This window comes from Podarcis muralis, chromosome 5, assembly GCF_964188315.1.
Source record: "Podarcis muralis chromosome 5, rPodMur119.hap1.1, whole genome shotgun sequence".
NCBI lineage: Eukaryota > Metazoa > Chordata > Lepidosauria > Squamata > Lacertidae > Podarcis > Podarcis muralis.
In genome coordinates, this window is record NC_135659.1 from 79,592,326 (window position 1) to 79,603,319 (window position 10,994).

Below are 10,994 nucleotides of genomic sequence, written 5' to 3' on the forward strand. Positions count from 1 at the left end.
TGCAGCTTTCTCCCGATTGAAGTGCAGAGTGTTTGAGGACTGGGACATTCGCAGGGAAACCAAAATGCTTTTTTACAAAGCTATTGTACTGCCAACCTTACTATATGCTTGTGAAACATGGACCACTTATAAACGCCATCTCCAACTCCTCAAAAGATTCCATCAATGGTGTCTCTGAAAAATTTTACACATCACTTGGGAAGACAGGAGACCTCATATCAGTGTACTGGAAGAAGCAAAGATCACCAGTGTCAAAGCAATGATTCTTCAACATCAACTTCGTTGGACTGGTCATGTTGTGCGGATGCCTGATGATCGTCTTCCAAAGCAACTACTCTATTTCGAACTTAAAAATGGAAAATATAATGCTGGTGGTCAACAAAAGAGGTTTAAAGACTGTCTCTTTTTTTTTAAAATAATTTTTTTTATTAAAGTTTCAAAAGTTTAATAACCGTGATCAACTCCAGCCCGGAAACCAATGTTCCCACTGTGGAAGGACGTGTGGATCCAGAACTGGCCTCCACAGTCACTTACGGACTCACTGTTAAAATTGTGTTTATGGAAGACAATCTTACTTTGCTACAAGTGATTGCCAAAGAAGATTCCTTCCCTCTCCCAGCAGTGGCGCAACATCTGTCTGTCTGAGATCAACCGGCTGCAGCTTATGTGCATGCCTGATGACATGTAACCTGTGCACCTGTTTGTGTGCATGGGCCAAGCAAAATAGCACTCAACAGCCCAGGGTATTTGGTCAGGAGGGTGTCCTTGTTGTTCCAGGGGTCCTGCCAGCTACCAGACTGCACCAGTCACAGCTCTGGTAGTGGTGCTCACCCTGTGGAATGCCCTCCTATCAGATGTCAAGGAAATAAACAACTATCTGACTTTTAGAAGACATCTAAAGGCCGCCCCGTTTATGGAAGTTTTTAATGTTTGAAGTTTTATTCAAACTGTTTGGTTGGGAGCCGCCCAGAGTGGCTGGGGAAACCCAACCAGATGTCTGCTCCCATGCATCTTTCCATTCAACATCGCATATAAAAAAATGCAAACAGTATCTGCTGGAGGCATGTGATCTTTGTTGGGATTGCAGCAAGCATGGAGAGAGAATGCAACTCTTTTCCCGCTATGGTACTGAGGAAGATCCCTCCCCTGAAGCTGCTATTTACATTAAAAAATGCAGATATCTCCCCACATTGGCACCAATAGGTTGGCATTGAATATCTCGTCTAATTAAGCTCCTTCTCTAGGCTAAGTCTGAGGCTGGGTTTTTAAAATGTGTGTGTGTTTCATCTCTATCAAAGCCAGCACATATGCACTCCTTACAGCAGGACAGATTGGGGACACAGAAATATTAGTTGTGCCCACCCGATTTTGGCAGTGCTAGAAGATCTCTACTGACGGTCCAGCATGAACAGGTGGCCTTAGCTGTTACTGTACGGATGTAGCAAATAAAGCCCAGAGAAGCAACCAAGGAGAAAGGAGAGAGAGAGAGAGAGAGAGAGAGAGAGAGAGAGAGAGAGAGAGAGAGAGAGAGAGCTGAAGGTCTGAATGATTCTTGCCTAATGGTGGTTCACAGCCTATCACATATCTGAAGTTCTGTGTATACAGAGGTTACACAATCCTGTGTTGTAAATGTGACCAAGCAAATAGTGGTCCGAACGTTGATGCTCATTTTGCACTATGACCTCGAGAGCTTCTCATCACTAAGCATTTTTTAAAAAATCAAGACCAGGTTCTACTCATTTTCTTTTCAATTTTTTTTTTTTAAAAACACCTTTAAGTTGTGTAAAAAAAAAGAAAAAAAGCAACCCCACCTAAATTGTCCCTGGTGTTTGTCAGCCCCAGCTTCTCCCTGTGATATTTTTGACAGCAGAATCAGGGAAACAAATGCCTGGCATGACTTATTCCTGGCACCGATGCTTGCCTTGGCAGCAGTGAGGAGCTACGTTGCCTGACAAATAAGGATTCTATATTAGAACAGAGGGTTTGCCTTGCTTGTTGATGGACCAGGGAACCGTCCAGTTCAGCATTCTGTCTCCAGTAGGGGTCAGGCAGATGCATTGAAGCTGACAAATAAGCCATTAAGGGGAAAACCAACTTCTTTTGTTTTGACTCCAGCATCTGGTCGTCAAATATCTTGACCTGCATCCAATGCAGCTCTAAAGAAGCATGCCACCAGCACAAGGATCCCCACTCGTGTGATGGGACTTTCCCTCTCTTCTTCCCTTCTGCTGCAACTCCCCCCCCCCCCATCAGTTCTGGGTTTCCCCCCAAACCCTCCAGAGCAGGTTTGTGGAAGGTATGTGGGGCACAAGCAAGGATAACCCATTGTGCAAGCAGCAATCCTTGCATTGATAGGATGTTTACTTAGCACTGCATTGGATAGAGACCATTGCCTGTTTGAACATGGATATTCAGTTTCTAAATATGACCGTTTATTAATTTCTACCATTCGCTAATGGACACTGTCTGGTACCCTAGATTTAGGACATGGAACCAGAGGCCTTTCTTCTGGGGATAACAGGTCTGGAAAGATGTTGATTTATTTTTGTATGCCACGACGGCTGCTCGAATTTTACTAGCTAAGAACTGGAAAATACAAGAATTACCAACTGTGGAAGACTGGCAGATGAAGATGATGGATTTCTCAGAGCTAGCTGACCTGACTGGAAGAATCCGCAACCAGAAAGAAGAGGAATACCAAGAAGATTGGAAGAAATTTAAAGACTATTTGAATAAATACTGTAATATAAAAAATTAGAAATCACTTGAAAGTATCAAATAGGCCTAGGATTAAAATAGGAACTATTAAACAAATGAGGTCTAGAAAGTAAGAAAAGTGAATAAATTAGATAATAACTGGAAATATTTTTGTTTAAGAATGATATTGGAAAGCTGTAACATACAGGTAAAAAAGAAATTCAGAAGGGAGGGAATTGAGGAAGTCAACTAACATGTAAATAAGTATGGGTTTTTAAAGAATCAAGGTTGTTTATTTTTTATGGTGGTGGATTGTATTGTTTTTCTTTTTGATGCATTCTTTATTCCTTTTTTCTTTTTTCTTTCCCCCCCTTTCTTTATGTGTTATATGTTCTGGTATGTGTTATAATTGTGGAAAACTCAATAAATATTTTTATTTTTTTTTTAAAATAGATTTAGGAAACTATCTTAGCAGCCTTCTAATTCATGGGCTGTCTGGTCTAAGTCTAGTTTAAAGATAAAGAACCATAAAAAGGAATAGCAGTAGAAACTTTGAGTTGCCCATAAATAGTTGGCCACCCTGACACACACACCCCACGCCCATCCGTCTTCTGACTACATGCCAGCAATCTTCAACATCTGGCGTGGAGATGCCTCTGAAGTCCATGTAAACAGGACCTAGGAATCTGGCCGCATCTCCAGCCCACATGCGGAGCATGTTTGGAAGAAAGAACAAAAGCAAACCATTGGCATATCGCTAAATAAGATGCTGAGGAGGCAGGAAAAGCAGTGTATGAAATTAAGCATGGTCTGGAAAAAGTGGACAGGATGAAGCTTTCTCCCTCTGTCACAAAACTAGAACTCAATGAAGCTGAACGCTGGGAAATTCACAACAGACAAAAGAAAGTACATCTTTAAACACGGCAATGTGAAATTATGACATTTGGCTCCACAAGAGGCAACGATGGCCAGCAACCTGGTTGACTTTAAAGAGGATAAGTTTCTCAGTGGCTACTAGTCACAAGAGCATAGCTGTCAACGGTCCCTTATTTGGCAGGAAACTCCCTTATCCCAGCACCGTGTCCCCCTGCTGTCCCTTATTGATGATGTCCCTTAAATTTTCAAAGGAAGGTTTCAAAGGAAGGTTTCAAAGGAAGCAGCTCCTCTCCCTCCCTCCCTGCCGGCCAGGGAGGAGGGAGGCTCCAGCTGTGTTGCTTGGCTGCGTTGCTCACCCAATAAGGAGTCTAAGAACGACTGGAGGGTGGAGCTTGCATGCCTTGTGCCGATCAAATCGGCCGCGTTGCCTGGGGACTCGCCTTTGCTCAGTGCTTCCCAGCGGAGAGGTGAGGGTGGTTTTCCTTGCTGCATGCCGTTTGCCGGGTTGCTGCACTGTGGGAACCACCGCTTGAGGCTTCATTTGGCTGCTGGCTGGGCTTTCTGCCTTTGGCTTTGAGGGGCTCAGAAGTCGAACATACCTGTGCCCAGAAAATCCCTTATTTTGGCTGCTGATCCCTTATTTTCGAGGCTGCTGGTCCCTTATTTTCAAATCTGTAAGTTGACAGCTATGCACAATAGCCATATTTCACCTCCACTGTTTTAGGCAGTATGCCTCTGGATACCCTTTGCTGGGAATCAAAGAGTTCTGCACTGCTTTGGTTCGGCTTCCAGGCTTCCCATTGGGATCTGGTTAGCCATTATGAGAACCCCGTGCTGGAGTAGGTGGGCCTTTGGCCTGATCCAGCAGGCTTGTCTTCTTAGGCAACTACAGCTTCTCTGTTTGAGCCTGTTGTGATGGAACTGTACTCTAGTGGAGAGCATTTGGTTCCTGGTCCTAAGTGTGACATGCTTGGTACTGCCAGGGACTGGAAATCAGAGGAGGAATGGTGGAGACCGTTCCCCCTCCCCCTCCTCCTCCTCCTGCACTTCCCACAGAAGGGGGAGACAGTATAGATTTAGAACAGTGGTTTGCAGAAGGTCACAATTCAGAGGCTGCAGAGGAGAGAAGCTGGGAAATATTGGGAGAGGAGCAGGAGGAAGAAGAAGCACCAGGGGAGAGACAGCTGACAGACTCAGTGTCTTTGGACAGCATGCCAGAACCCCACCCTCTCCCAGGTCCAGGTGGGCATTGAGAGTAGGAGAACAGAAAGGTCAGAGGCAAAAAGCACAGATCAGCCACCGTAGGGATGACATATAATAGGAGAGATGAAGGGGGTGGGACTTTACTCAGAGCAACGTCATTATCCTAGAGGCAGCATCATGCGTCTCTCTCTCTGTGTGAATACAGTCATACCTCGGGTTACAGCCGCTTCAGATTGCGTTTTTTCAGGTTGCAGACCACCGAAACCTGGAAGTACTGGAACGGGTTACTTCCAGGTTTCGGCAGTCATGAATGCGCAGAAGTGCTATATCGCGGTCGCGCATGTGCAGAAGTGCTGATTTGCAACCCACACGTGCGCAGACATGGGTTGCGAATGTGCATCCCACACGGATCACGTTCGCAACCTGAGTGTCCACTGTATTGAATAAATTACATTGGTAAGAACTTCTTGTTTTTCCATTTCTGGCTGCCAGCCGTAAGGGAAGGGAGTCGGGTTCCCTGAAGCCTGACAGATACTACACAACCTCAACTCCTGAAATATAACCAATCCCCGCTGGTAGGTGACACAAATATCAACATCAGGCAGATGCCATCACTGTATTGTTTCAGATGCCTAATGAAATCATGTTTGTTTCAGCAAGCCTAACCTGATATATAATTTAGTTGCATATAGTTTAGTTGCCTGCATCAGTTTTAAATATTTTAAAGGTTTTATTTGTGGTTTAAGGCTGATGGTTTTATACACATTTGTGTGGGTTTTTTTTTAAAAAAAAATGGTTTGTGGATTTTAGCAATGGTACTTGTACCCTGTATGGAGAGCTGTTTGATCAAGAGGTTCGTAAATCTTTTAAATCAATCAATAACATGAAGTGTACCTAGGGAGTTTAACGGTGCTTGTTTGCGACTCTTGCTTCTTCAAAACAACATCTAGCCAGAAAAGCACAATGCATCTGAAGAAGGAGAGGTATTTGCTTGTCGGAAAAACAACGCTCTGCTCCTGCAGAGCCTCACAGAGCCTCGGGCTGTTGCACAATTATGCTGGCCTAGATCCCAGGCCCTGCACAAATTCAAAATAGAACTGCTGTCACTCAGGCCTAAAGAGGGCAAGCAAGGTAAGAATGAAGAAGGAGGCAGCATGAAGGACTTGGGTCATCAGTGAGCTGCAAGACAATGAAGCTGGATGTTGGAAGATTTGGAACCAATAAAAGGAAAAACTTCTTTATGCAATGCACTGTTAAACTATGAAACTCACTCCCACAGTGATGGCCACAGACTTGGATGGCTTTAAAAGAGGATTAGACAAATTCATGAAGAGTAAGTGTTAAGTTGTGGGTGAAAATATCAGATGACACAGTGATTCTTCAAACAGCTCTTGTTTATTCACAGGCCAGAACAGAACTGAACAGAAGGGTTCAGCCAGCCTGCTTATATAGAGCTCCACTAGAACGCAACAGTAACCACTTTCTGTAACTATCCAATCCCTGAACATCACTTTCAATCCCTTATTTGCATAAGTGGACCTGAGTGAAAACTATCTACAGTATCCCCCTGCTGGCCCAGGGTGAGAACTTCAGTACATAACAGTAAGGCTATCAATGGCTACTAGCCATGATAGATTTGCTCTGCCTCCATGGCTGGAGGCTGTAATGCTACTGAACATCAGTTGCTGAAAACCACAGGAGGGGAGTGTGTGCTTGTTCTGCTTGCAGGCTCCCCAGACGCATCTGGGTGGTTAGTGTGAGAACAGGGTGCTGTCTTAGAATGGCCATTGGTCTGGTCCAGCAGGCTCTCCTTATGTTCTTATGAATGATCAATGTGCAAGCATTGAATTCAGAATGAATGTTTATTGTCAGATAACCTTTCCAGAAACAAATCAAATGCACATTAAAGACAGTATGGTCTGATCTCTGTGTGAGTTTTGTGCAAGCACATTTGTAAAGCTAAGCTCAGCAGAGAGCGGGGGCAGCGCATGACTTTTGGAACAATGGTATGGCGAGTTCTCCTTATATGCAGCCGTTCTGCTTCCTTCCTTGTTCTCTGGGAAGTGACTTCCATGGACTTGTTGTGCAGTCCGATAGGCCATCTAATGTTTTAGGCAAACGCTGCAATCGTATGAGCACTTCCTTGGCAGTAAGACCCACTGAACACAGTGGGACTTGCTCTTGCCGACGTATTCATACCTTGGGGTGCTCTGAACATGTTCAGTTAGGGGGCATTGGAACATTTTATGCTCACATGTTGAAACCGAACAAACTGCCCCAAGCACCTTTCAATGACTTGAAGCTTTCGTTGTTTGATTTGTAATTTGTTTATGGAAGCAATCTGAGTTCCCTTATTTATATTTTAAAAATATAAATCCTTTTAAGATTCTTTCCCCCATCCCCACCCCCCAGTTTCCCTAGCTATTTCCAGTTCCACAGTCCTTGGCCTGGGTCAGTTTTTCTATTGCCAGCAGCCGTTTTTGCATTTTCTCATCATTCCCTCACTCCACAAGCCACAAACAAACCTATCTCAATATATCTTCCAGGAGGTGACCGAATGGGCAGTAACTTTTTTTGCTCGGCTGCATGGTTTGATGTAAACCCCACCTCTCTGCGCATATTATTATGGAATTTAAAACATCCCACAACAACGCTTGGCTTCAGAATAGAGTTCTCTGGTAACATGCTTTGGTGGTCTGCTATACTTTTGTCTCCTGGCTTCTGGGGCTGCAAAACCTTTCTTAAGAGGGAGTATGTTTCACTGCCCAGACACTGAAAAATACTGCTTTCTGTTTGTCCTGATCATTCGTTCCATTTCCTAGATAAGAGTGGCCCAATTTTGCTTTCAATATATTGCTGCCAGTCCTCTTTTCCAGTGCCAAACTCCTCGATTTTCCCACAGAATGCCATTGTTAAGTTTCCTCACCACCATATATTACGAGTCCCCTTTTGATATGAATCACAGTCTTACTGTTATTGCAGGCCAAAGAACATATTACTTTATTGCTGGAAAGAAGACTTGAGGGTCAAACTAGATGTGATTGTGGAAGCCATGTTTTTTATTCAAAGTGTGAGCATAAAACAGCATGGATGGCAAACCTCCAGCCTTTGGGCCAAATCTGGCAAACCAGGGGTTCAAGTTTGGGCTGTGAAGCCATTTCCCCCAAACCACATCCACTTGCTCCCCACCTCATCTTTCATATGTGACGTTAGGTGCAGAGCAGGTACAGACACAGCTGCCAATGCACATTCAGGAGCCATAAAGTGCACACTGACAAAGTAAAACAGGCTTCAACTCTACCAACTTTTGGGCAGGTGGGTTGGCTGTGCTAAACCCAAGCCTCAAGTCTTTAAACTACCACTCAGGACTCTTTGCAGGCCCCGTGCATTGCTCTGATGTCCCTACTTTGGGACTTCAAAGCGCCCAATCGCTTCATGTCATTGTGACATCAAGCGATTGGCAGGTGGGCAATGTCACCCACCTGCCAAATTTGGCCTGTTAACAAAGGATCTGGCCCGCAGAGTCAAACAGTTCCCCACTCCCAACATACACAGACAGGGGAGTATGTGTATATTTTAATATCGGAAAGGCTGCATGAATGAGGGGCAGGGGCGAAGCAAGGCAGCATGACACCCAGGGCGGGCGTCGCTACGTAGGGCGCATGTGTGGCATCACTACGTTTGGTGCATGCGCTGTATGTAGCGATGCTGCACATGCGCTGTATAGCGGTTTGCCGGCGCTGGTGCTCCAGCGCCGTGCGGACAGTGCCAGGATCCCTCCATCACCACTACAGCCATTTAGGAAAGTTTTTAATGTCTGACGCTGTATTGTTTTTAATATTCGGTTGGAAGCTGCCAAGAGTGGCTGGGGAAACCCCAGTAATATACTAAAAAATAGTAAATTGTTATTATTATTATTATTATTATTATTATTATTCTCTGTTCATGGCTGCAGCCATGAGCAGAGGATCCCGACACCGTCCGCACGGCGCTGAAGTGCTAGCGCCGGCGCACTGCTAAGTACAGCGCATGTGCGGCATCGCACACATGTGCCGTATGTAGTGACGCCGCACATGCACTGTATAACAGTTTGCCAGCGGCACCGCTCCAGTGCCGTACGGATGGTGCTGGGATCCTCTGCTCACGGCTTCAGCCGTGAACGGAGGATCTTCTCCATGTGGCTGCGGCTGTGGCGGCGCGATGGCTGCTCGCGCTACCGCGAGCCCCCACGAGGTGACTTCTTGTCACCCCCGCAGACATGGAACCCGGGGTGAACTGCCCCCCCCCCGCCCACTGTTGCGATGCCACTGGTGAGGGGAGCTTAATGTTCCCCAATCCTGAGCCTTGTTTCTCTGCATTCAGCCACCCCTAGAAATTTCCTCTCACCTTTGTTCCAGTATTGGAAAGATGATCACAAGAGGTGCCCTGGTAGCTCAGATCCCTCTAGTGCAGCAGCATCCTCTTCGCCACTGTAGCCAATCAGATGACTCTTGGAAGTTCACCAGGAGGGAATGAAAGCAATGGCTCTCTCAGTAGCATCCCAGTCAGACTATGGGAAAATGCCTGAAGACATATACCAACTTTGCAGAAAGGACAAGAGTTCAAACAGGGCTACATCTCTGGATGTGCTTTGTTTATTTTTTGTTTTGCTGTTGAATATCGTTGTGCTGCTGTTCAATGAATGTTGCGTATTGCTATGTTCCATATATAAAAGGGCCTGAAATGATTGGGTACAGGAATATAATGTGGGGGGCCCCCCCCCTTGTCCACACAGCCTCTTTGAGCTTCTCTTTCCACCTTATATGGGAAAAGAGTAGACACATGTGTAAGTAGATAAATATGGGTTCCACATTGTGTTTTGTGTGGCCCTGTGCTGACACTAAAAAGTCAGAAAAAGGATCTGAGCAACATGTCAGGATCCGGCTCAAGATAATAATGGGTGATCCTAAATGTAACCTTATCATGCATTGACAATCCAGTCCTGCTCTTACCTTGCCAGCCCCATCCTCAGTTCTGTTTCCTTCTCATACCAGAGTGGGTCAAAATACTGGCTTGTGTGAAGAAAAGAAACACAGTGAGAGGAAATGTACTTTTGCTGTCAGAGATCCAAATGATAGACAGCTTATATATATAGAAAGGTTCATTGCTTAGCCTTCATCACTGTTCACAATTTCCCAGTTTTATGCCTGCAGATCTAGAGCAAGGCCATTAGAGGGCATTTAAACTTCATCCTTCAGTCCAGCTAGAAGTTTCAATCCCCACAACAAAACTTCTGGATAACCCCATGGCCTGCTTGGAATAGTTTCGTTTTGTTTGTTTTCATACGGCTTTCCATCTCTGCTGCATTGTTTTTCTATTTTGAGTCTCTTATTTTCACCTCAGGCTGCAAAAGCTTTGGGGCTGGATATTGTGTAGTGTGCCTGGTAATTTGGAAGGGTGTGTGTGTGTGTTTGTGTGCTTGAACTCCTTCTATTTCTAAGTCCCTAGCCACCTCCATTAACAATGTGAAGATGCTCAGAGGGAGATTATCTCCACCCCACCTAATTATTTGGAGACAGGTGCCCTTTCAAAGCAAGAAATGTCAAAGGCACCCGAAGAAGAAGAACCTTCTTGTTTTGGTGACAGCTTGAACGTGTCCTGTTTATTTTGGGTATCTGCTGGATATAGCAGGATAATTGCTGCCTTATTCTCTGGGGCCAGTCCAAAAATAATTGACTTTTTCATAGAAACAAATATGACAACACCTTCTGTATTAGATCACATTCATTAATTAATTTTTATAATGAATGATTTTAGAATGTTGTTTATGCTGTACTTTTGTACTGTTTTATTGTTGTTAGCCGCCCTGAGCCCGGCTTCGGCTGGGGAGGGCGGGATATAAATAAAATTTATTATTATTATTATTATTATTATTATTATTATTATTATTATTATTATTATCTCTTCCCCCTGAGCCAAGAAATTCCTGATAGTTTGAAGTACAGGTTTTCAGACTTTATTTGCAAAACACAACAGTGCTTGCCATTCCTAATCCACGGTCATCTGTTGGAAAAGTCAGGTGCTTGTCTTGGGGGGGGGGTCTGGCCCTGAAGGAGGGCATTAAGCAACAGGGAAGAAAAGCAGACCTACATGGGCACAATGTGGGCAAAATACAAAACTACACGGATGTGCGACCTTTTAGCACATTACCCAACAAACCCTGAGGCCTCCGTGGTATG